The 22,782-nt window shown below is 45.2% G+C and overlaps 2 long non-coding RNA genes across 9 annotated transcripts in view; one reads left to right on the top strand and one right to left on the bottom strand.

Annotated features, from left to right (window-relative positions):
* The window catches only part of LOC135966736 (uncharacterized), a 49,538-nt gene extending 30,086 nt beyond the window's left edge, over positions 1-19,452 (bottom strand). For all 6 annotated transcript variants that reach the window (XR_012421827.1, XR_010580266.2, XR_010580264.2 and 3 more), the window contains exons 1-3: positions 18,241-19,452; positions 14,022-14,100; positions 9,576-9,701 (exon numbers count right to left, since the gene is read on the bottom strand). This is a non-coding gene — a long non-coding RNA (uncharacterized lncRNA). The remainder of the gene's footprint in view (positions 1-9,575; positions 9,702-14,021; positions 14,101-18,240) is intronic.
* LOC135966737 (uncharacterized) overlaps positions 1-22,504 on the top strand; it is a 134,909-nt gene extending 112,405 nt beyond the window's left edge. Inside the window, exons 4-5 of one of the 3 annotated variants that reach the window (XR_012421829.1) lie at positions 20,324-20,449; positions 21,848-22,504. This is a non-coding gene — a long non-coding RNA (uncharacterized lncRNA). Of the gene's footprint in view, positions 1-20,323 lie in introns of all 3 variants that reach the window. The other 2 variants (XR_010580267.2, XR_010580271.2) reach the window with 2 other exon arrangements.
* Positions 22,505-22,782: the final 278 nt, after the last annotated feature.

Here is a 22,782-nt window from a genome sequence, read left to right as displayed (position 1 = left end):
CGGGGCCGGACACAGGTGTTGGACATCAATCTGAGAAAACTCTGACTCCTTTTTTCAAAGGTCCCTGCTCTTCTCTCTCTTTTCCTTCTTGTATTACAAGTATATTGACATATCACAGGATCTTGAGGTTCTGTTGGCTTTTCTTTCATTTTGTTTCTCTGGGCTTCACTTTGGTTAATTCCTTTTCATCTGCCTTCGAGCCCACAGACTTCATCTTCCTTCTCCAACCTGTTAAGCCTATCAGCGCAATTTCATCTCAGTGTCATATTTTCCAGCTTTATAGTGATGTCTCATGTATACCCTATATATGCACAGCATCTCCTGTCATCGATATTGCCTACCAGACTGGTACATTTGTCACAACTGATACTTCTACAGCAAAACATCATTACCACTCCAACTCCATCATTCACATCAGGGTTCATTCTTGGTGTTGTACAATATATGGGTCTGGACAAATGTATAACATGTATCCACCATTACAGTATCATACAGAGATCACATGATACTAAAAATTCTCCTGCTCTGCCTATTCATCCCTGCCTCCCCCCGGCCCCTGGCAACCACTGATCTTCTTTACAGTCTCCATAGTCTTGCCTTTTCTACGATGTTGTAAAGCTGGAATCATACAACAACCTTTTCAGATTGCTTCTTTCACTTAGCAATATGCCCTTTTAAGTTTCCTCCGTGTCTTTTTATGGATAGCTCATTCATTTTCAGCCTCATATAATATCCCATTGTCTGGATGTACCACAGCTCACTTATACATTCACCTGCTGAGGGGCATTTTGGTTGCTTCCAAGTTTTGACAACTATGAATAAGGCTGCTCTAAATATCTACTTGCAGGCTTTTTGTGTAGACATAAGTTTTCAACTCCTTTGAGCAAATGCCAAGGAGTGTAATTGCTTTATCATATGGTAAGAGTATATTTAGTTTTGTAAGAAACCACCAATCTGTCTTCCTAAAGGCTGTTCTATTTTGCATTAAGACCCGCAATGAATGAGAGAGAATTCCCACAGCTCCACATCTTCACAGGCTTTGGTGTTGATAGTGTTCTGGATTCTGGTGTAGTGATATCTTACTGTTGCTTTCATCTGCATTTCTCTATGACACATGATGTGAAGCATGATTTCATACATCGATTTGCCATCTCTATATCTTCTTAGATGAGGCATCTGTTAGTCTTTGACCCATTAATGTGATGAATTACGTTAATTGGCTTTTCAATGTTAAACCAGCTTTGGATATGTGAAATTCCATGTGGTTTTAGTGCACAATTTTTGTTAGATTTAATTTGCTAATATTTTATTGAAGATTACTGCATCTATGTTCATGAGAGATGTTCTGTAGTTTTCTTGTAATATTTTGTTATTAAAATGGTATTTGGTATTAAAATGATGCTGGCTCTATAGAATGAGTTAAGAAGTATTCCTCAGCCTCTATGTTCTGAAAGAGATTGTAGATAATTGGTATAATTTCTTCTTAGATGTTTGGTAGAATTCACCAGTGAACCCACCTGGGCCTGGCACTTCCTGTTTTGAAAGGTTATTAACCACTGATTCAATTTAACAGATACAGGTGCATACAGATCGTTTCTTCTTGTTCAAATTTTGGCAGATTCTGTCTTTAAAGAAATTGGTTCATTTCATCCACGTTATCAAATTTGTGGCCATAGAGTTGTTCATAATATTTATTGTCCTTTTAATGTCCATGGGATCTGTAGTTATGTTCCTTATTTCATTTCTGATATTGGTAATTTATCTGCTGTATTTCTTTTTCTTGTTAGAGGCTTACAGATTTTCTCTCAAAGAACCAGCTTTTGGTTTCATTGATTTTTCTCTACTGATATTCTGTTTTCAATGTATTGATTTCTGCTCTTTCATTATTTGTCTCCTGCTTAGAATTTAATTTGATGATGTTTTTCTCGTTTTCGAAGGTGGAAGCTGATTGATTTTAGATCTTGTTTTTTTTAACGTATGCATTTAAATCTATAAATTTCCCTATAAACATTACTGTCATTGCAGCTCACAAATTTTAACAAGTTTTCATTTTCATTTACTTCAAAAATTCGAAGAAATCTTCAGATTTCTTCCTTGAACAATGTAGTATGTATAAGTGTATTGTTTAATATCCTAATATATTTTCCAGTCATCTATTATTGATTTCTACTTTACTGTGGTTGAGAACACACTTGTTTGATTCCTATTCTTTTAAATTTGTTAAGGTGTGTTTTATGGACCACAACATGGTATGTCTTGGTGAATGTTCTGTATTCTGTTGTTGTTGGAGGAAATAGTCTATAAACGTCAGTTATATACAGTTGACTGAGGATGCCGATTTCAATTTTGTCCTGATTTTCTGGCTACTGAATTGGTCCATTTCTGATAAAGGGGTGTTAACCTCTCCAACTATACTAGTGGGTTAATTACTTCTCCTTGAAGTGTATCAGTTTTTGCTTTGGCATTCTGATGCTTTGTTAGCAAAAATACATTTCAGGATTGTTACATCTTCTTGGAGAATTGACCCCTTTATTACGTAATAATCATCTCTGGTAACTTTCCTTGATGTAAAGCCAACTCTGTCTGAAATTAATATCACCACTTCCATTTTTCAAAATGAGTGTTGGCCGGGTACGGTGGCTCATGCCTGTAATCCCAGCACTTTAGGAGGCCAAGGCGGGATGATCACCTGAGGTCAGGAGTTCAAGACCGGCCTGGCCAACATGGGGAAATCCCATCTGTACAAAAATAGAAAAAAAAAAATTACCCGGGCATGACGACAAATGCCTGTAATCCCAGCTACTCGGGAGGCTGAGGGAGAATCACTTGAACCTGGGAGGCAGAGGTTGCAGTGAGATGAGATCAGGCCATTGCACACCAAAAAATTAGTGTTAACATTTATATCTTTTTCTATCCCTTTACTGTTGATCTATATGTAGGTCTTTATATCTAAAGTGGATTTCTTATAGACAATATATAGTTCGGTGCATTTGGACTGACATTGAAAGTAATGATATACAGTTGAATTAACATCTACCATATTTGTTACTATTTTCTATTTGTTGCCCTTGTTCTTTGTTTTTGTGTTTCACTCTTTTTATTTCCTTGTGGTCTTAATTGAGCATTTTCTATGATTTATTTTCTTTCCTTTCTTAGCATATCAGTTCTTTTTTTTTTTTTTTTCCTTTTTTTTTTTAAAGTGGCTGCCTTGGAATTTGCAATATAAATTTACAAGTAACCCAAGTCCACTTTCAAACGACACTACACTGGTTTCTTGATAATGCAAGCACACTATAATAACAAAATAATCCTAATTCCTAATTGCTCTGTCCCATCCCTTGGGTATCACTGCTCTCGTTCATTTCACTTATATTTAAGTGTGTGTATAAGACATATTTACTGTCACTATTATGAATGAACTGTTATGTTAGATCTATTAAGAAAAATGAAAGATTTTCTTCTACCTTCACTATTTCTTCTTTAATGCTTTTTGTTTTTCTATTTATTTTTTTTTAAACAGACAAGGTCTTTCTCTGTTGCCCAGGCTGGAGTGGAGCAGCATCATTATAGCTCACCACAGCCTTGAACGGGATCCTGGGCTCAAGAAGTGACCCATCTCAGCCTCTCAAAGTAGCTGGCACTATAGGTGTTGGCCACCACGTTTGGCTTTTTTTTAATGAGACAGAGTCTCACTACGTTGCCCAGGCTGGTCTCAACTAAGCGGCCTCCAGCTGTACTCCCATCTTGGCCTCCCAGAGTGTTAGGATGACAGGTGTGAGCCCTGTAAACAGACTGTGCCCTTCCTTTCTTTGTGTACAGCTGAGTTACTGACCTCTACTATTTTCTCTAAAGAACTTTGACCATTTTTTGCAAGGCAGGTCTACTGGCAACAAATTTTGCAATTTTTGTCGGAGAAGGTCTTTACTTTTTCTTCACTTTTGAAAGATAATTTCACAGAGTATAGACTTCTAGGTTAATGGAATTTTTTTCCTCTCAATAGTTTAAATACTTCACTCCACTTCTTGCTTTCATGGTGTTTGAGGGGAAGTTGAATATAATTCTTATCTTTGATCTTCCATAGGGAAGGAGATTACTCCGGTTTGCTTTTTAATCTTTGATTCACCATAGTTGGAATATTTTATGCCCAAGTAGAGTTTATTTTTGTTTTGTTTTTGTCGTCGTCGTTTTTACATTTATCCTTCTTGGTGTTTCTTGAGCTTCCTGGATCTATGGTTTGGTGTCTGGCATTAATCTGAGGAAATTCAGCTATTACTGTTACAAATAGTTCTTCTGTTCCTCTTTCTTCCCCCTTGTATTACCGTTATGCATATTTTATGCCTCTGTGGAAGTCCCATAGTGCTTGGATACTCTGTTCTTTTTTGCTTTTCAGTTCTGGAGGTTGGAGTTGGGTATTTCCCTTTCCACCAGGTCAGAAGGCTCTGATAAAATCCCACCTGGTTAGTCTCTAGTTAACAAGCTTCTCTGGAAGGTAGACCTAGTGAAGAGTGCACCTACATATTGAAAAATGATTCCTATTCTCTTTCCCCTGTAGTAAGTATGAGGGGATTTTTCTCTGATGTTTACTTCAAGAACCTGGTTGAGCTTCTGATGATACAACTCACAAAAGCATGAGACCCATATGCACAGGCCTCCCGGAGGTTTTAACTCTCAGATGTGGCCACACCTCACTGCAGCAATTTGTCAATTCCAGTTCAGGTTTTCCAATCCCAGCGTGGGTTCCTTGGAGCATTGTGCTCCAGTGTATGGTAATTCTCCGCTTTACCTGTCCAGCCAATCTGGGGACAGTGGCTTGCCTGTGACCTCACGTCTCTTGCAGGTTTAAGAAGAGCAGCTGATTTTTCAGTTTGCTCAGCTTTTTACCTGTGAGGAGGGAGTGACAATTCTCAAGATTATCGTGTACGGAACCTGAAATTCCCCAACTCCATTATAGTAAAAAGTGTCTTCCCTTCCTCTGGCCCAAGAATTAAAATATTTTCGTTCTTTGACACATTGTAATTTGATTCCCTAAATATTTATAATTGTAGATTTAAAAACTCGGTCTTCTGCTGGATCTAGACAGGCACTTTCCAACAGAATTATGAGAGTCCTGTTATAGAACTTGAAACCTTCCTTGTAGCCTCATATAAATTATATAAACAGGTACAATTAATTTTACTAGTATATTTTTAACTCAAAATGCTCATACTATACTTTCAATAAGAAATACAAATAGGCCGGGTGAGATGGCTCACATCTGTAATCCCAGCACTTTGGAAGGCTGAGGCGGGTGGATCACGAGATCAGGAGATCGAGACCATCCTGGCTAACACGGTGAAACCCCGTCTCTACTAAAAATACAAAAAATTAGCCAGACGTGGCAGCGGGCAGCTACTTGGGAGGCTGAGGCAGGAGAATGGCATGAACCCGGGAGGCAGAGATTGCAGTGAGCCGAGATCGCGCCACTGCACTCTAGCCTGGGCAACAGAGCGAGACTCCATCTCAAAAAAAAAAAAAAAAATACAAATACAATATTTTCTATTTTTTATATTAACTGGCATGTCTTTCACGCAGCAAATCCACTTCAGACCGGGCGCACTTCATGTGCTCAGCCGCCGCATGTGGTGAGTGACAGAGACCATCCTGCATGTGTGTGCACTTTTTACTGCCTTTTCCTTGACCACGATTCTACCTCCTGTTTCTCTGTGTATGCAGTGATTATTTGCTGAGTATTACACATTGTAGGTAACATGTTGAGCACACTCAGGATCCCTAACCTTCCTCTGAAGCTTTCCAGCTCTTGTTTTAGTAGGTAGCACAGGCACTGCTGGGTCATTGTGACGTGGGCAGGCTTGGATTGATTCGCTGCTGGTGTGGATCTGTGGAGAGCTCCAATCCTGCACCCACTCCGATCTCCCCCTCCTGGCTGTGGTAGGGTGGCCATGCTCCGCTCACACCTGAGCTCCTTCCGAGCTCTGCATTCTGGACTTGATAGGATGGCCCTGCTCCACCCACACCTGAGCTCTCGGCGCCACAGTCTGCAGGTGTTCTCCAGAGGGCAAGTGTACTGTGGGTGCGTCTCATTCATTCTCCTGCCCTCGCCCTCAGGTTCTGGCTGCCACAGCTCTTGTCACAGACTAAAAACAGCCACCTCATTCGGTTTGTGCAGTTTTACAGTTGTTTACGGCAGATGTGTGATTTGGGTCCCTGTTCTCTGATCATGGCTAGAAATTTTGGCAAATGATTCTTATATCTTTACATTTGAAAACTAAAGGCAAGTTTCACCCAAAGAATATTAGTGTTGCAACAATCCTAATGAGTGTTTCTCCAGAAACTATAATCCAGGTCAGCAGTCCGTCATTTCATAGAAGATAAACTTCAAGAACATGCTCTGAAGGGCAATGAAACTCAGTAAGATCTTACCACTGTTACCAACAACTAAGAAAAGTAGGTAGGAAATGCAGCTAAGATTTTGATCGAGTAAGTACGGTAATAAACATGCAAACTATCGCTAAGCACAAAATAAGGAGGGAGTAAAAAATTTTTATGATATTGACATTTATGATTTTACAAAACTGCCCCATGTGATATCAAGAGGACTCCTGATGGAAATTTACAAAGGATGCTTTATGGTTTATATAAAAATGTTAGTCAAATCCAAATATTTCACAAAAATAACATTTCAAATAATATTCTTTTATATTTTGTAGACATCTGTACAGTGAGGTTATTCATCACGCATGACCCAGTAACATTTCTTAGCGGTTGGATTCAATACGAGAAATAAGCAAATAACCGCACTGCTTCTTCCATTTCAAAGTCATTTCTCTTATAAAAAGTGAAGAAAAATGCCCGTTGCCTTACATACTGGTTAGTGCCAAAAATTTGGTTTAAAATATTTCAAGTGGGTTATCCTTTTACGTCCATGTTGTTAGTTACACAAAGAACACACACAAATGCAATTTTTTTACCATAAGTTTTTGCAAATTATAACCATAAACTAAAGAAACAGGATTAAGCATATTATTTTTTGAGATAGGGTCTAGCTCTGTTGCCCAGACTGGAGTGCAGTGGCATGATCATGGCTCACCGCAGCCTCAACCTCCCCCGGCCCAGGTGATTCTCCCACCCCAGCCTCCTGAGCAGCTGGGACCACAGGCACATACCACCATGCCCGGCTGATTTCTGTATTTTTTGTAGGGATGAGCTTTGGAATGTTGCCCAGGCTAGTCTCAAACGCCAGGACTCAAGCAATCTGCCTGCCTTGGCTTCCCAAAGTGCTGAGGTTACAGGCATGAGCCACCACGCCTGGCCTAATCCTTTCTAAAGAGTCTCTATTTATTTTTCTTTTCTTTTCTTTTTTTGAGACGGAGTCTCTCTCTGTTGCTCGGGTTGGAGTGCAGTGGCCGGATCTCAGCTCACTGCAAGCTCCGCCTCCCGGGTTTACGCCATTCTCCTGCCTCAGCCTCCTGTGTAGCTAAAACTACAGGCGCCCGCCACCTTGTCCAGCTAGTTTTTTGTATTTTTTAGTAGAGACGGGGTTTTACCGTGTTAGCCAGGATGGTCTCCATCTCCTGACCTCGTGATCCACCCGTCTCGGCCTCCCGAAGTGCTAGGATTACAGGCTTGAGCCACCGCGCCCGGCCTTATTGTTATATTTTTCTAATTGAGATGGGAGTCTTGCTCTGTTGCCCCGGCTGGAGTGCAGTGGTGGCATCTCAGCTGACAGCAACCTCTGCCTCCCGGGCTCAAGTGATTCTCCCACCTCAGCCTCCCAAGTAGCTGGGACTACAGGTGTACACCACCAGGCTCAGCTAATTTTTTGTACTTTTGGTGCAGACAAGATGTACAAAAGGCATTTCTGTACATTTTGCCATGTTTTCCAGGCTGGCCTTGAACCCTTGGGCTCAAGCCATACACCTGCACTGGACTCCCAAAGTGCTGGAGTTATAGGCATGAGCTACTGTGCCCAGCCCTTAATCATGTGCTGTGACTTAATATTAAAATAAAGAAAGGGAGGAGTCCAAGGGAGCACGTAGGCAGAAAGGGCTCCTTTGCCAACAACCTTGCTAGCACGGCATTCACTCCCTTGCCTGCTGGCATTGCGCTCTTTAGATGAAGAACACTTTATGTGTAAATGAAAAACAAGAACAACATAGGAACACCCTGTCTCTACAAAAACTTAAAACTTAGCTGGGTGTGGTGGTGAGCACCTGTGGTCCCAGCTGCTTGAGGCTGAAGTGGGAGGACCGCTTGAGCCCAGGTGGTCACAGCTGCATTGAGCCAAGAGCTGCCATCATGATGCTGAATTCCAACCTTGGTGAGAGAGCAAGACATTGTCTCAAAACAAAAAGCAACGAAAACCCAAAATGATGTACTGTAAGTTCTGTCCTATAAATTCCACTACCTTCATTTGTAAAGGTACATAAAGGTGAAACTCAGGAGCTGCTTGCTGTAATGTGGACATATGCTTGATCTCAGCTCTGATCTGAAGCACATCCTTCTGTCTCACTGCTTCCCAAGTCTAAGCTAAACTTCAAAAGTAAAAATACTCCCCAAAATGTTGTACATTTTCAACTATTCATATTGTACCTTAAGTTTCTCTTGTATTGGAGGAAAAACACGGTGTCATTTAAAGTGATATGTAGCTTCAAAGTGGGATGTAAGGTGATTCAAGTCCTTTGAGAAGACAAGCTTGTAACAATGACATGAATAATGTTGGAATAAAAATCACAGAAACTAAACATCAAATAACGTAGGTTCAATCTGTGTCTTTAACAAGTATCCGGATAACTAAACTTTCTGCTTTCCTTGGGTGTGAAGATCATGAAATGTAGTTTATAATTATTTGGGTAGAGAAAATAGAGAATTTGGGTAGTTATGTAAAATTCAAGATTAAAGAAAAGCAGTATTATATAGCAGAAATACAAATTGGCTATTACCTTTAGTAATTTAGATCAGGGGTTGGCAGGTCTGTGCATCAAATCTGGTTCACTGTGCTTGTAAATATAGTTTTATTGGTACTCAGCCATAGGCACTTGCTATCACCCATGGCTGAGGCCAGAGTTAAGTGGTTGTAAGAGACCTTATGGCCTGCAGGAACTAAAATACCAGCTGGCACCTTGCAGGCAAAGTTTATGACCTGATTCGGGTAGCTGCTTAAACTGTCCAATTCGCTTGTTCTAAAACAATCCAACAATACAGCACACTTATCTGAAGATTTGAGAACACGCATGCACCAGCCTAATCAGAAGAAAAGTCCAATTCCACCCAGAGGGCTACAACAAACTCTTCCCTTTTCCATACAAGGAATTAAATAAATAAAACTGTGTGAGATTTTACTGGTATGTATCATATGCACGAGTCTTGATGAAAAGTTAAAAACGTGTATTTATACAGATACATAATGTTACTTTTCCTTCCACGTTTAACTCATACACTGTTTTTGGAATTCTGGTTCACAAAATCTGCATTTCTGCACCATGATTTTGAAGGCAAAAACCCGAATGCTGAGCCAGTGGTCAATTCTGAGGCGCCCAGCATGTTCAGGAGGCAGTGTCAAGGAGCGTGTCCCTTACCTGGAGGGGTGTAGGCATCCATGGAGGTCTGCACGACCAGGGACCTGCGTTTGGAAGGCATAGGCACCGCCATCTTCCACTCTTTGTGTTTGGCCAGAGCTCCCTGGACAGCTTCCGTGTGGACGTCTGAAACGGAGAGAGCTCAATCACTCAGGGCTCAGCTGAGGTCCCGGTGGCCAAGCTGTACCCTCCTCTCTGTCCCCGCAGCACGGTTCATCCACCTTCTCAAACTCACCAACAGATGGGTAGGTGAGGAAAGAAAATCAGTGTTTACAATTCCAGTAAAGACATTAAAATTTATTCACAGACTTTTAATTATTCATTTTATTACTGCAGAATCCATGTCCACAAGCAAACACTGGCTGTAAACTGCGCTGAGATTTTTCTTTTTAGGCTGAATGGACCTTGATCTTTGGAGATTCTTTGTAGGTCACACGTGTGAGCCTCCAAATCCTTTCACTGTACCACTGAGAGGCGTGCACACGCCTCGCACCCCAACTCACACAGCCACAGTCGCAGCTCAGCTCAATACCAGCCATGGGCCAGGACTGTGTTGGCTATGGATAAGGTATGGCTGTGTCCCCACCGAAATTTCAACTTGAATTGTACCTCCCAGAATTCCCATGTGTTGTGGGAGCGACCTAGGGAGAGGTAATTGAATCACTGGGGCCCATCTTTCCTGTGCTATTCTTGTGATAGTGAATAAGTCTCATGAGATCTCATGGTTTATCAGGGGTTTCCGCTTTTGCTTCTACCTCGTTTTCTCTTGCTGCTGACATGTAAGAAGTGCCTTTCGCTTCCCACCATGATTCTGAGGCCTCCCCACTATGCGGAACTGCAAGGCCAACTAAATCTTTTTCTTCCCAGTCCCGGGCATGTCTTTATCAGCAGCGTGAAAAGAGACTAAAACAACCATTAACACATTTTGTGGCTATTAACCCATTACATTAATTCCACACATTCACTGAATGCCTTCTCTGTAAGTCCCTACGGGCTGGGGACGCAGTGGTGATAAGGCAGACAGTCTCATGGCATCTCACGCAGGCCACTTCTTAAGGGACGAGACAAGTGATACATGGGCTAGAGAATTAAAGCAGAGACAGATGCAGCGGCAACTCCAAACTGTGAAGCCAGGGAAGAACCCTCTTAACACAGAATCAGAACAACGGGAATGAAACATACCGGCTGTCAAGATGAGAATCTTTGAGATACAGGCAAAAACCCGCTCAAAGGCCCTAAATTGTCAGTGAGAACGGTGTTAGCAGAATAAAAACACCACCAAAAATGGCCAGCGTGAGTGAAGACGGGTTGGGGCAGTTTTCTCTGAAGCTGCGAGAATAATCCCATGAAAGGGAATCGGACGTGGCTTTCTGGCTTAAACCCCCCAAGCTGCCACCTGAGACAGGACCCAGACCCTCAGCATCACGCCCACAAGCAGCTCATCACACTGCTTGGTCTTGGTCAGCCTTTGTGCACACTTCTCTCCCTAACTAAAGAGCCTGGTCATCTGGCCACTATTTCTAATTCCCAGGTCAAAAACCACTATGTGACTGACTTGGCTCATGGCCAAAAACTGAAGGCATCAATGAAGTGACAGTCCACTCACTTCCACAAATCGCTTTTTGTTTTGCATATTCTCCCTTTTAAACTTTTTGGATGTAATTTCAAACACACAGAAAATCTGCAAGAAACAGCGTAGCGAATTCCCACATAACTTACCAGGCTCAACTTAGGCCCAAATGCTCCTATCTTACATCACTGCTTTCCCCCCTCCCCCATGAATTTTCTAAGTCAAATGAAAATAAATTTCAGATACTATGTCCTTCCATACCTAAATGTTTCAACGTATTTCCTCAACACAAGGATATGCTCTCACATTCATTTTCCTCAAGATCGGGAAATTTAACTGTCATATACAAAGTTCACTTTCAAATGGTGTCAACTGTCTCCATAATTTTTTTACTTTGTCCTCCTATTTGAAGATCCAATCCAGGATCATGAATTGATTTGTCATGTGATTTTTACCCGTCCAGAATCCAAGTTTCTCAGCTTTTGTGTTTCTTGAAATTGGAAATGTTAAAGGATACAGGTCAGTTATTTTACAGCTTGTCCTTTATTTTGGTAACTTCCGGACTAGACTCAAGAGTATGCATTTTATAGCAGGGACACCGCAGACGTCTGTCCTGTGTGGCACTGTTAACATCGGCAACTCAGTGAAGGTGGTGCTTACGTGCCTCCAAAGCAAAGATGCTACTTCTCGCGTTGAAATTAAGATTTGGGAGGAGACACCCTGACACTATGTGCATATTCTGTTTTCCATCAATTCTTCACTACTAGTTTTAGCATCCACTGATTTCCTGTCATTCCTTCTAAATCATTAGATCTTCCATATTCACTGAAAAATAATTATTCTATCTTTCAGCATTCATTTACCTATGTCCATATGTACTCATGGAGTCTGGCTTGGTGGGTGATGATTCATAGTTACAATGGTTTGTTCTGTTGCTCAACTGGTCCCAGATTTGACACCGGATTCCCCAGCCCTTAGACCAGGGCTCCTTCTAGTGAAGAACCGTGTTTGGAAGTTAAGAGTGGGCACCGGGTGCTGCTGGGCATTGCCAGCAAGTAGAACACACAACACGCATGTACACGCATATGCACCCACACCCATCCACAGGCACTTCTATCCCTGTCTACATCTGTCGGGAGCCACCAGCTTATACTGGTACCTCCTGCTGCAACCGAATCCCACGTGATCCATTCCAGGCTTTGGCCTTTTCTTATTTCTACCTCTTACCAAGAAAGAAACCTGGGTCCTGTAACACTCAATATATTCACTGATTTATTAAACTTATTTGCTTAAGCCTGGAGATACAGAAATGCTTTCAGAATTGCTATCTAATACCACTGTGAAAAATCTATCGAGTTCAGTGCTCATTTGTAATTATTTTTTCATTGTTTTTTTGGAAGGGAGAGAGTACAAAGTATACACAGTGAAATGTTCAGATCTTGAGTACACTTGGCGCATTACGATAAATGGAAATTTATTACCCGAATCAAATCTTTCGCGTCAAAGTTCCCACAAGTCCCCTCCCAGCCCTCAAGAGACAGCCACTGTTCATTCTCGAGGAGTGTTCTTGGTGCTCTTCCGTCGCCCGAGACTCGCATAGATTCTCCATCGTCACATGGACTCCACGGCGTGGTGTTCACTCTCTGCTCAATTCAAGGCTCCTGGAACTCATCCCCGTTGTCTGTTTTGGTTTCAGTATTTTGTACGTTTTTCCTGATGGGAACTAGGACAATGTATGAATATATCAGAATTTGCTCATGTTTCTCCAGATGAGAGAGATTTATGTTGTTTCCAGTTCTTGGCTCTGACAATTTACTCTGGAGATAATGTGCATTCTTTTACAAGGACACACATTTTCAGCTCTCCTTGGTGAACGTCTACAGCGTACCTGCTGGGCCATATGGTAAGTGTACATATTTTAAAGAAACTGCCACAGTTTGCTGAAGTGGCTGTGCCATTTTAAGTCTCCATCAGTCTGAGATCCAGTCTGTCTTATCTTCACCAGCAGCTGCTACTGTCCTCCCTTCTCCAGTCTTGTGAAGGGGAACCTTGTGGGTTTAAGTTGTACTTACCCAATGACTCCCTGGTGAGCACCTTTCACGGGCCACTGGGCATCTGTATACATCTGTTGCGAAGTGTCCATCTTGCATGCTTGCAAAATTCACACCATTTCTGGTTGTTTGTACATTTCCTAAAATATTCTAAATAAGGCCCTATGTCTTCTGTACATCGAGCATCTCCCTGCTTCCAAGTCTTTATGCCTTTTAGTTCTCCTGACTCACTTCACGGACGAGGGCCCCAGTGCGCACCATGCGAACCTGAACCACTGAGAATGGCCATTCTCCCGACACCCCTGACTATGGGCAGAGCTCCCCCGGCTGCCACCACCGAGGAGGGGGGTCAGCTCTGGTTTTTCAGGAGTGGCCTTTATCAAATGGAGAAAGTTCCCTTCTGTTCCTGATGTGGTAGGAAATTCGTATAAGGACTATTAAATTTCAACAGATGTTTTTCAGTGTCTACCGAGAGGATAAAATAAATGGGTTTTCTGCTTTATTTTTTGTTAATATGGTGAACTACATTGATTTTTGAATGATAAGCCAAAATGTACAATGCAAAACTACAGATCACGAGAACAAACTCTAAGTGTTCATGGTATTCTTATATCCCTTTTACATATTTCTGGGTTTGATTTAGTAAGAATTTGTTCAAAGCTTTGGCATCTGTATGTCAACAAGAGTGAAAGACGTGAGATTTTGCCTCGCATGCAAACTAACAAAGGGAGCCAGCACCAGCCCAATGCACTGACGGAGCCGGGACATTTCCAGGCCAGAAACAAAGGGCTTGTCACACACAGTGGGGCAGCAGGACCCACTCACCCCTGTCGATATTCAGGATCACACTGTGGGGCAGCGGGACCCACTCGCCCCCGTCAATACTCAGCAACGTCCTGTATCCCTGTACAAAGACAAGATGTTATTTAGGCAAAACAAAATTAATGATCATGTAAAGAACCGCTTACATTTTTCTCTTCTGAGAAAATTTGTCTTTAGCAACCATGGCTCTCAAGGCACTCACTTGCACATTATACATAATACTGCTTGTGGCCAAAGTCATGGTACCTTCCTATTCTTAAATAATTTACCAAGAGTTCTGAAAGGCGAGTATTTTAAAGAGAAAAGTGGTATGTGGGTTACCCAGGCTAAGGAGTGAGTTAGCCGGACAATTCTTGTGAAATATGTGCTTTTTCTAATTAGAAAATCTGAGAACAAGGTAACAGTGTGAGTCTGTTATCTCCACGAAGGAGTGAAATGGGTGCTGGGAAATTGAAGGAGCTTCAGAACGGGAATCTCACAACCTCAAATGGGGAGACCGGCAATTGGGAAAGCAGTCGCTCTGATTCATGGAGTTTTCGGAGATTCACGTCCACTCCGTGCTGCATTTGAGCGACTTTTCTTCTTGTGATGTGGACACGACAGAAGAGAGGTCCCACGTGGACATTCGGCATTTGTGAGGGTCTGGCACCATGACTCACTTCCAAAGATTTAACATGTTTATGTATAAATTACAATGGCTCAACTGTATAAAAACTGATAGCAGTTATAGATCAATTCCCTCATTTCTCACTTGGGCCACACTTCCTGTTTCTGCAAGAACATATCGCTTGGCTAGAAGACACGAGGTTGACATTGAAAGGAAAAAGGACCTTGTATAAAAATGATGCAGAGAATTATTCTCAAAGGCCACTGGGACACACACTTTGTTGGTGACCAGCTGTCTACCGGCACGGCAGCGAGACAGACAGAGCTCCATGCGTGAGCAGTCACAGCTCCCGTGACCCACACCAAGACCCCCAGGGTGACGACAGGCCAACCAGCAGCCTTGGAACGTACACTTCCTTCCTGAAATAGCTTCCCGAGAGACAACAAACAGTGATAATTGCAGGCATTTCTATGACTGGGAAGCAAGAAACCCTCCCAATCCTGTTCCTTCTACACCACATCCAGAACAGGCGTACACCCGGTGTAGAAAGCTCCCAAGGCCTGAACAGATCATTCGAATCTAATTCAGACTGACCTAATCTCTGCAGTGCAGTCCTACAAACAGACTTTCCAAAAGTTACCAAACCACTACCTCAAACCTCATGCTTTCTCTGCTTCGAAAGAGGACATGCGGCTCGGTTTATACAGCCACCAGCACACACACAGGGTATTATCTTATTGCCCGCCCTTCAGTGCCAAGAAGAATCCTGCGGTCTCTCACAGTAAAAACAAAACCACAGCCACCACAACCCAGCTTTTCAAGTTGCAGGGAGTTTTACAGCCTCTTTCTATGTCGTCTTCCTTTTTGCCCCAAACTGGATATTCTTTTTACTTTCTCCTTATTTCCTGAATATAATTTGATGAATATAATCAAAGTGCTTGTGTTAGAAGCAACTTTACTTAAAAAGAATTGAAAGAACTACATCAAAATATTAAGAGTAGCCATTTCAGGATGACAAGAGAACAATATATTGTTTTTGTTCATTCTTTTCAACATTTGCAAAGTTTTTTGCCTTGAGTGTAGTCACTTTTGCAATCAGAGGTTACAGTGCTTGATGGAATGAGGCCATGAAGCACACACACCACCGAGTTTCTAACACAGAGCAATCTGTGAGGAAGGATGGAGACACAGGAAAGGTTCATTTTAAAGCAATGCAAGTGTTTTTTTCATAAAGGCAAAAGACATTTTTTGAAGTGTTTGCATCATACACAAGTCTGCTAAATTTGGTCAAAAAACAGAGAAAACAGTAACAGAGGAACACTTTAGCCCACAAGGAGACCAGCACACCCAGCTCGAGGCCACTCCAGATGAGGAGTGGAGAGTGGTTTCCTCACAGCTGACCCACAGGATCGGGTAACACAAGCAGAAGGGAAACATGGGGACCACAGAGACATCAGACTGTGGACTTCATAGCAAGAGACAGCAACACAAACTAGCGGAGTCATTAAAAACTATGGTAAAAAGAGGTCCACATTCTATTTTAAACTGAAATCAGTGGCACGGGGACCACCACACCACCCTGCAGTTGCCTCCTCCCTCCCCCACACACAGCAGCCTCCTGGGACAACATCCTACTTCCAACTTGCAGTTGCCTCCCGTCCCACCCCCCCACAGTGGCCCCCTACGACAACATCGTACTTCCACCCTGCAGCTGCCTCCCATCCCCAACACACAGCAGCCTCCTGGGACAACGTCCTACTTGCCGGCCACAGCCTGGAGCCCCCAAAGCATGGAGGGGCTTAGCGAGCCACACAGCATTCCCCCTTCACACCTGGGAAGTCAGCCCCTCACTGAAGTGGGTCCTGTGCCCACCAGCTGTGCACGATCAGAGGTGTGAGGTTATGGACCTGGTCACCAACTGTGCAGAGAGGCGTGAGGTCATGGACCTAGTCACCCGTTGTGCACGATCAGAGGTGTGCAAGGTTCCAGACCTGGTCACCCACTATGCACAATCAGAGGTGTGAGGTGATGGACCCGGTCACCCGCTGGGTATGAATAGAGGTGTGGGTGGTTAGTGACCTGGTCACCAGCTCTGCACAATCAGAGCCATGCGAAGTTGCAGACCTGGTCACCAGCTGCACCCAATCAGAAGCTTTTGAGGTTAGGGACCTGGTCACCTGCTGTGCACAGAAGTGTGAGGTTATGGACCTCGTCACCCGCTGTGCATGATCAGAGGTGGGCCAGGTTAGGGACCATGTGCGTGGTGATGGACCTGATCAGCAGCCAAGACACCTGCCGTTTCCAGTGTCATCCCGGCTTCTTTCAAAACTGGAAAAGTCTTCAGATATTTCCCAAAAGCTCGTCCATCTTTGAAAACGATATGCGTGTGCACAGGTGATACCGATGACTGAAGATTGAAGGTTAGAGCATTCCAGCCCCATGCCCATGTCCCATCCCATCTGCGAAAACTCCCTCTCTGAAGCTCCCTGAACCCTGTGGCAGGCCTGAGACTCAGGTCCAGTGTCCTGTCAGTTATACTGAACAAAATGTAATTCAACACTGGCCATGGGCCCTGTGCTTTAAAAACCACATATAAATCTCCCAAAGAACTACAATCTATGAAAGCTTTCATGGCTAGTATTTTAGGAAGACTGATCAGTCTTGACCTAAATCAAAGCCGACACTGCCCAAATTCACTCTGACCCCAGTTTCGTGCACAGGCAGCCATCGCCTGGCCGTCAGGGTGACCAGCAGCCTGGGCACAGACAGGACCAGCGCCGGTCCCTCTATGCACCTTAAGGGGGCTTCTGAGCTGCTGTCCATGATCAGTGATGGTGACGCCCAGAGCAGCTTTCCGGGAAAGCAGTAAACCTTTCAGGTCCTCACCTCACGAGGATGGCCATGTATAAATCAACCGCCTTTGTTACTGCCCTGCCATTCTCAAAGAGGGGATGGGTTAAACTTCTTTATCCACATGCCCAACACAAGGCACACCTGCCCCAGCACGAGGCTCATCTACTTACTCCCGGGAAACTCACACAACCCACAATCAGAGGCCGCACACAATCAGAGACCGCGCACAATCTGAGACTGAGCACAATCAGAGACCACACACAATCAGAGGCTGCACAGAGACCACACACAGAGACCCACACAATCAGAGGCCACAATCAGAGACTATACACAATCACAGGCTGTGCACAATCAGAGGCCATGCACAATCTCTGCAACCTCATCAGAAACTGTTTCTGACCATTCACTTGAGGCCACCAAGTTTAAATAAGAGGCCCAGGTTTTAAAAGACAGCAGGAGTTCTCTGAAGGCAGACTCCGTGCATTCCACCATCAGCACCATTTGTGCCTGTCACGGTCAGGAAGAACCACAACCACGTCTCGGTGCCCTTGCAGTGCAGGGCGCTGCGTTTCTCCCCCTTTCCAAACCCGCGGCGGCTCCTGGCAACCCAGCGCCTCTGCTCAGCCACGCGCCCCCAAGGCCTTCCTCCCTCACCCCACAGGGGAGCTCCCGCAGCCGGGCTATCTGGCTCATCACTCCAATTCAGTCACTTACACCCTCATTCCAGGCTGAAAATCTCTTCTGAAAATATCCAAATCTTACCCACGTCAGGCTCCATTTTTTCCCCAGAGCTCCTCATCCCCTCCAGAGCAGCAGCTGTGGTGCCCGTGCAGCCGGGGCCTGTGGGCAGATCCGTGGGCTCAGAGTGCCCAGCCCCTCAGGCCCTCTGTGTGTCCCCTTACTCCCTGCTCCCTGGCGTTAATGTCCTCCGTCTTCGATTTCCTGATAGGCAAAAGGGGGTTAATTCTAAGAGTGCTAACCGAACTGGATCACTTAACACCATGTCGGGCCCAGAATACCCCTTGATCAATGACAGATATTGCTGCGCTGTTACCATTGCGCTGGGTCCAGGTTTCCTGTGAGCCCTTTAGGCTCTTTGCCGTAAAGGCCACTCATTGGACCTGTCCAAGCCTGTCTATATCAGATGGACAGGTGAGTGGCCGATGCACACGTGTGATGCTGAATGGGATCGTGCAAAGCTGGCCCTGCGTATTTTGGTCAACGTAAGAAAAAAGTCGCCCATACTTGCTTGCTGCCGCCCTGCGGTGTCCAGAAGGAGCCGCTTAAAGGCAACTGCGCCGCACCTACCTTCTTGGAAGGAGACGGCAAGTCCAGATTGGCTGGAGCTGGGAAGTTGTGCGCTACAGATCAGGGCTGCGTAACCCAGGGAAGGCATCACTCGAAACACGTGCTGGAGGGCGGCCAATCCGACCCGACCGTCCACCTCCAGGGTCAGCCATGGGGCTCCACTTGATGTGTCATCCTGATCACCCCTCACAGAGCAAATGAGCCTTTGACTTCAGCCTGTCCTAGGTACAACACCGACTCCCACCTCCCACGTCCTGAACCAGCCTGTTCCGGGGATTGCTGTGGAGGTAGAGGAGCAGGCCCAAGACATCTAGTGGCATTTCCTGGCAAGGACACTCACCATGCTCGACCATAAAACTCGGGTCAACTGGTTTTTCGGAGGGACTGTAATTTACTTGTGGCACGCATGGATACTGATTGACCCAGGGAGGGGCACGGAGGAAGCTGAAGGAAAACCCATGGTGACTGCGCCAGGCATTCCCGCACACACCGACATCTTCAGACTGGGGCGGCGTCCTAGTCTTACAATCAAACCGAAAGCCCAGAGAAACTAGGGACCTTGTCCAAGACCAGCAACAGGTATGTGGGCAGCTGGGATTCAACTAAGTCCTTTCCTGGATCCATCCGCGCTGCTCCCTGCCCCCACTCCCACCACCCCGCCATGGCCCCCGATAGACACAGCAGGTCTGAACATCAGGCACCCCGCACGCAGAGTACGGAGCAGAGCCGGCTTCCGCAGTGGGATCTCACACACATCCCACTCCCCTTCTTGCCGAATGCCTCGGGACTCTGTGCGGTCAAGTCTGCAGATGTGGCCTCACTCTGCGCTAGGAGATCTGGGTGACCGGCAGCGTTTTGCAGAGTGCTCCTCCAGACGGGGCTCTTCGGCTGATCCATGAGACACAGGACACCTGAGAGAAGGGCCGACAAACCCCACAAAGTCGCTCCCAACATGGAGAGGACAGGACCACAGCGGGGCTCTCGCAGTCCACGCTTTGGACAGGTCTTGCTGCAAACTGTGGTGCTCGTCAGGCGCGAGGAAGTTTCCCAGGGCAGGAGCTCTAAGTGACACAGCAAAAGCGACACAGGCGATGCAGCAGGATGTACTTCAGCTCAGGGCTCAGGAACCACGGGGTGCAGCGTGGCCTGCAGCAAACCAGACACATCAGAAGCCAATGTCCCACCTTTTACATTCAGTGACATTGAACGGAGGGAGTTATCTGTAGCAATCATCTTCCTGGGGGACCCGTACAGCACGCATGACCACCGACACTGACCACGAGTCCTTCCTAGGTCCTGGGGGCTACCCCACTTTACACGCACGGTTCCATGCACAAATCTACGCGTGGCAGTTGTTAGGCCCAGCTTAGAGATGAGGAACACGCTGCTGGAAAAGCTAAGTGAGAAAATCAGACTTCAGCACACCTGCCATCTCCAAGACCACTACTACTCTATGTGCTAGGGTCTCAAGGGTTGGGTGTGTGGCATTTTAAGTGACTAATTGTAGGTGGTTTTCTTCTCTCCTACACCTGTTTAGCCTGAACGTGCACGTACATGCTCTGCTGCAGGTGCACTGCCGTATGTAGACCAGCAATGCTCTTTCCTGCCTCGGGTTCTCGTCACTGCCTTCCGGAAAATCTCACCTGCTTTACAGCCAAGCCAGGTAGGCCTGGTCAGCCGCACAGTGAAACTCCTGCAGTGTCAGAGCTAAGTGCTGGCTGAGACTTTAACGGCGAAGACAGTGGAGTAATGGGGATAAACTGAGCAAAACTGTATTGTAACGCAGATGAACGTCTAGAAGCAAAAGAAACTGACACCCCTGAGAGCAGGCGACTGTCTCTTACTATGATGTTAATAGCAGCTTGCTGTTTCCAGTGTCTCCGTGTGCCAGGGTTTCCAGTCAGCGTTTGTGTTTATCTGCTCTTGGGCTACCTGATCAAACCTCCGCAGAGATCAGGGATATCTAAATTGACCCAGTATCTGCAGGCTGGCTGCTCAGAGGCCGTGGTGTGGAACGGCCAGGACATCGCTTAGTCATACGGGGCACAAGCACGTCACTTGCCACTCCTGTCTTTCTGTTTCATCAAACCCTCTTTTCTCCTGAATATTGACCATAGCAAAGTCATTAGCCTTTGAGATGCATTTGAAACATCAACTTGCTTTGTTCAAGAGGTTTAAGACACACGTAAGTCTTTCTTGCCATGCTCAACACACACAGCCGGCCGTTTCTGAAGTCAGTGTTTCTGGAACAAAAGCCTCGGCCTGCCCCAGTGAACATTCACACTGAGCACACTGTCGCAAGGCTGCTTGGCCAACCAGCAGGGGGCAGGAGAGAGCTGCAGGGGCCACGTGGGGTCCCTGCAAAGGCGCCTCACTCCCTCAAATCAAGAGCGGTGCCTCCTGCCAATCCAGCGGCTTCCTCCAAGGGGAAGAGGCCTCTTCAGCTGCTACTGCACTGATTTCAGACGGCTCAGCCAATGGGGCAACAGATTCAACAGAGTTCCATGTTGTTTAAGGAAAACTTCTGTTACCAGGCAACCTTAGTACCATATTCAACGTAAAATAACCAACAACATTGTTTCCAAAACAACATGCTACTAGTGCCTTATCCTTCAATGCTGCTTAAACACGGAAAAGTATGAGGAAAAAAGAGCATGGCACTTACTTCTTAAAAAATAACACCTCTTCCAGGTTATTTTTACCCCTATCATAAAGACTTAGAACTGTGGATTCCCTACAGGAATGTGGAGTGGGGTTGGATCCCCACACTGACCCAGACTCACCCCAGGTCAGTCATCCCCCCACCACGGGGTTCACACCTCTCCAGGCCCTGTCACCTCATCAAGGAAAGGTGGCGTCTCTGAGCTCTCTTCGCAGGAAGCACCCGAACGGGAGCTAGAGACACAGACACACCCACAACTACTTTGAAATCCTAAACATATTTAAGGACTTCATTATTAGTTTTTTAAAACTGTAAGAACAAAGTGACCCTGGTTTTAACCTCTCTGCCACAATAACACCGTGTACATCTGTCTTTTGCTATTTGTTCCTTCTCCAGCAGCTGCTGCCTGGCTGGCCGACTGCAGAAGAACAGCCTCTGGTACTCCCGGGAAGCCCTCGGTAAAAGCGTGAACACCACGATCACGTCTCAGGACGCCGCACATGTTAGGGTCGCCCACAGACCGCCATTCCCAGTGCCTAGAAGGCACTGAACGGGCCTCCTGCTCTTTGTAAATGTCAACTTTCCTAAGCTAAGTTTTCTTGAAAATTTTTAACTGCAGTCCACACGTACTTCTTTGTGTCTTGTTTTTATCCTAGAGGAATACTTTTATGGAAAATTAAGCTTGCAAGGTTGAAGGATTTTCTGAAAGTCGACTCCTAATCCTGGAAGAAAAAAAAAAATGGGCCAAATGTGGTGCTCACGCCTGTAATCCCAGCAGTTTCGGAGGTTGAGGCCAGGAGATTGCTTGAGCCCAGGAGCTCGAGACCAGCCTGGAAAACATGGCAAAACCCTGTCTCTACTAAAAATACCAATAATAATAATAATAATAAAGCTGGGCATGGTGACGTGTGTCTAGTCACAGCAACTCAGGAAGCTGAGGTGGGAAGATCACCTGAGCCCAGGAGGTGAAGGCTGCAGTCAGCCCAGATTTGCATCACTGCACTCCAGCTTGGGCGACAGAGTGAGACACCGTCTCGAAAAAACAAAAAGCAAAAACAACTGTATAAATCATTATAGAAGGGAGCTGGCCAGGCGCAGTGGCTCACGCCTGTAATCCCAGCAATTTGGGAGGTCGAGGTGGGCAGATCACCTGAGGTCAGAAGTTTGAGACCAGCCTGGACACTATGGCAAAACCCCATCTCTAATAAAAATACAAAAATTAGCGGGGCATGGTGGTGGGTACCTGTAATCCCAACTACTGGGGAGGCTGAGGCAGGAGAATCACTTCAACCCTGGAGGCGGAAGTTGCAGTGGGCCGAGACTGCGTCACTGCA

This window comes from Macaca fascicularis, chromosome 13, assembly GCF_037993035.2.
Source record: "Macaca fascicularis isolate 582-1 chromosome 13, T2T-MFA8v1.1".
Classification (NCBI taxonomy): Eukaryota; Metazoa; Chordata; class Mammalia; order Primates; family Cercopithecidae; genus Macaca; species Macaca fascicularis.
Note: the sequence above shows the minus strand (reverse complement) of the source record. Positions and strands in the feature narration are given on the sequence as shown.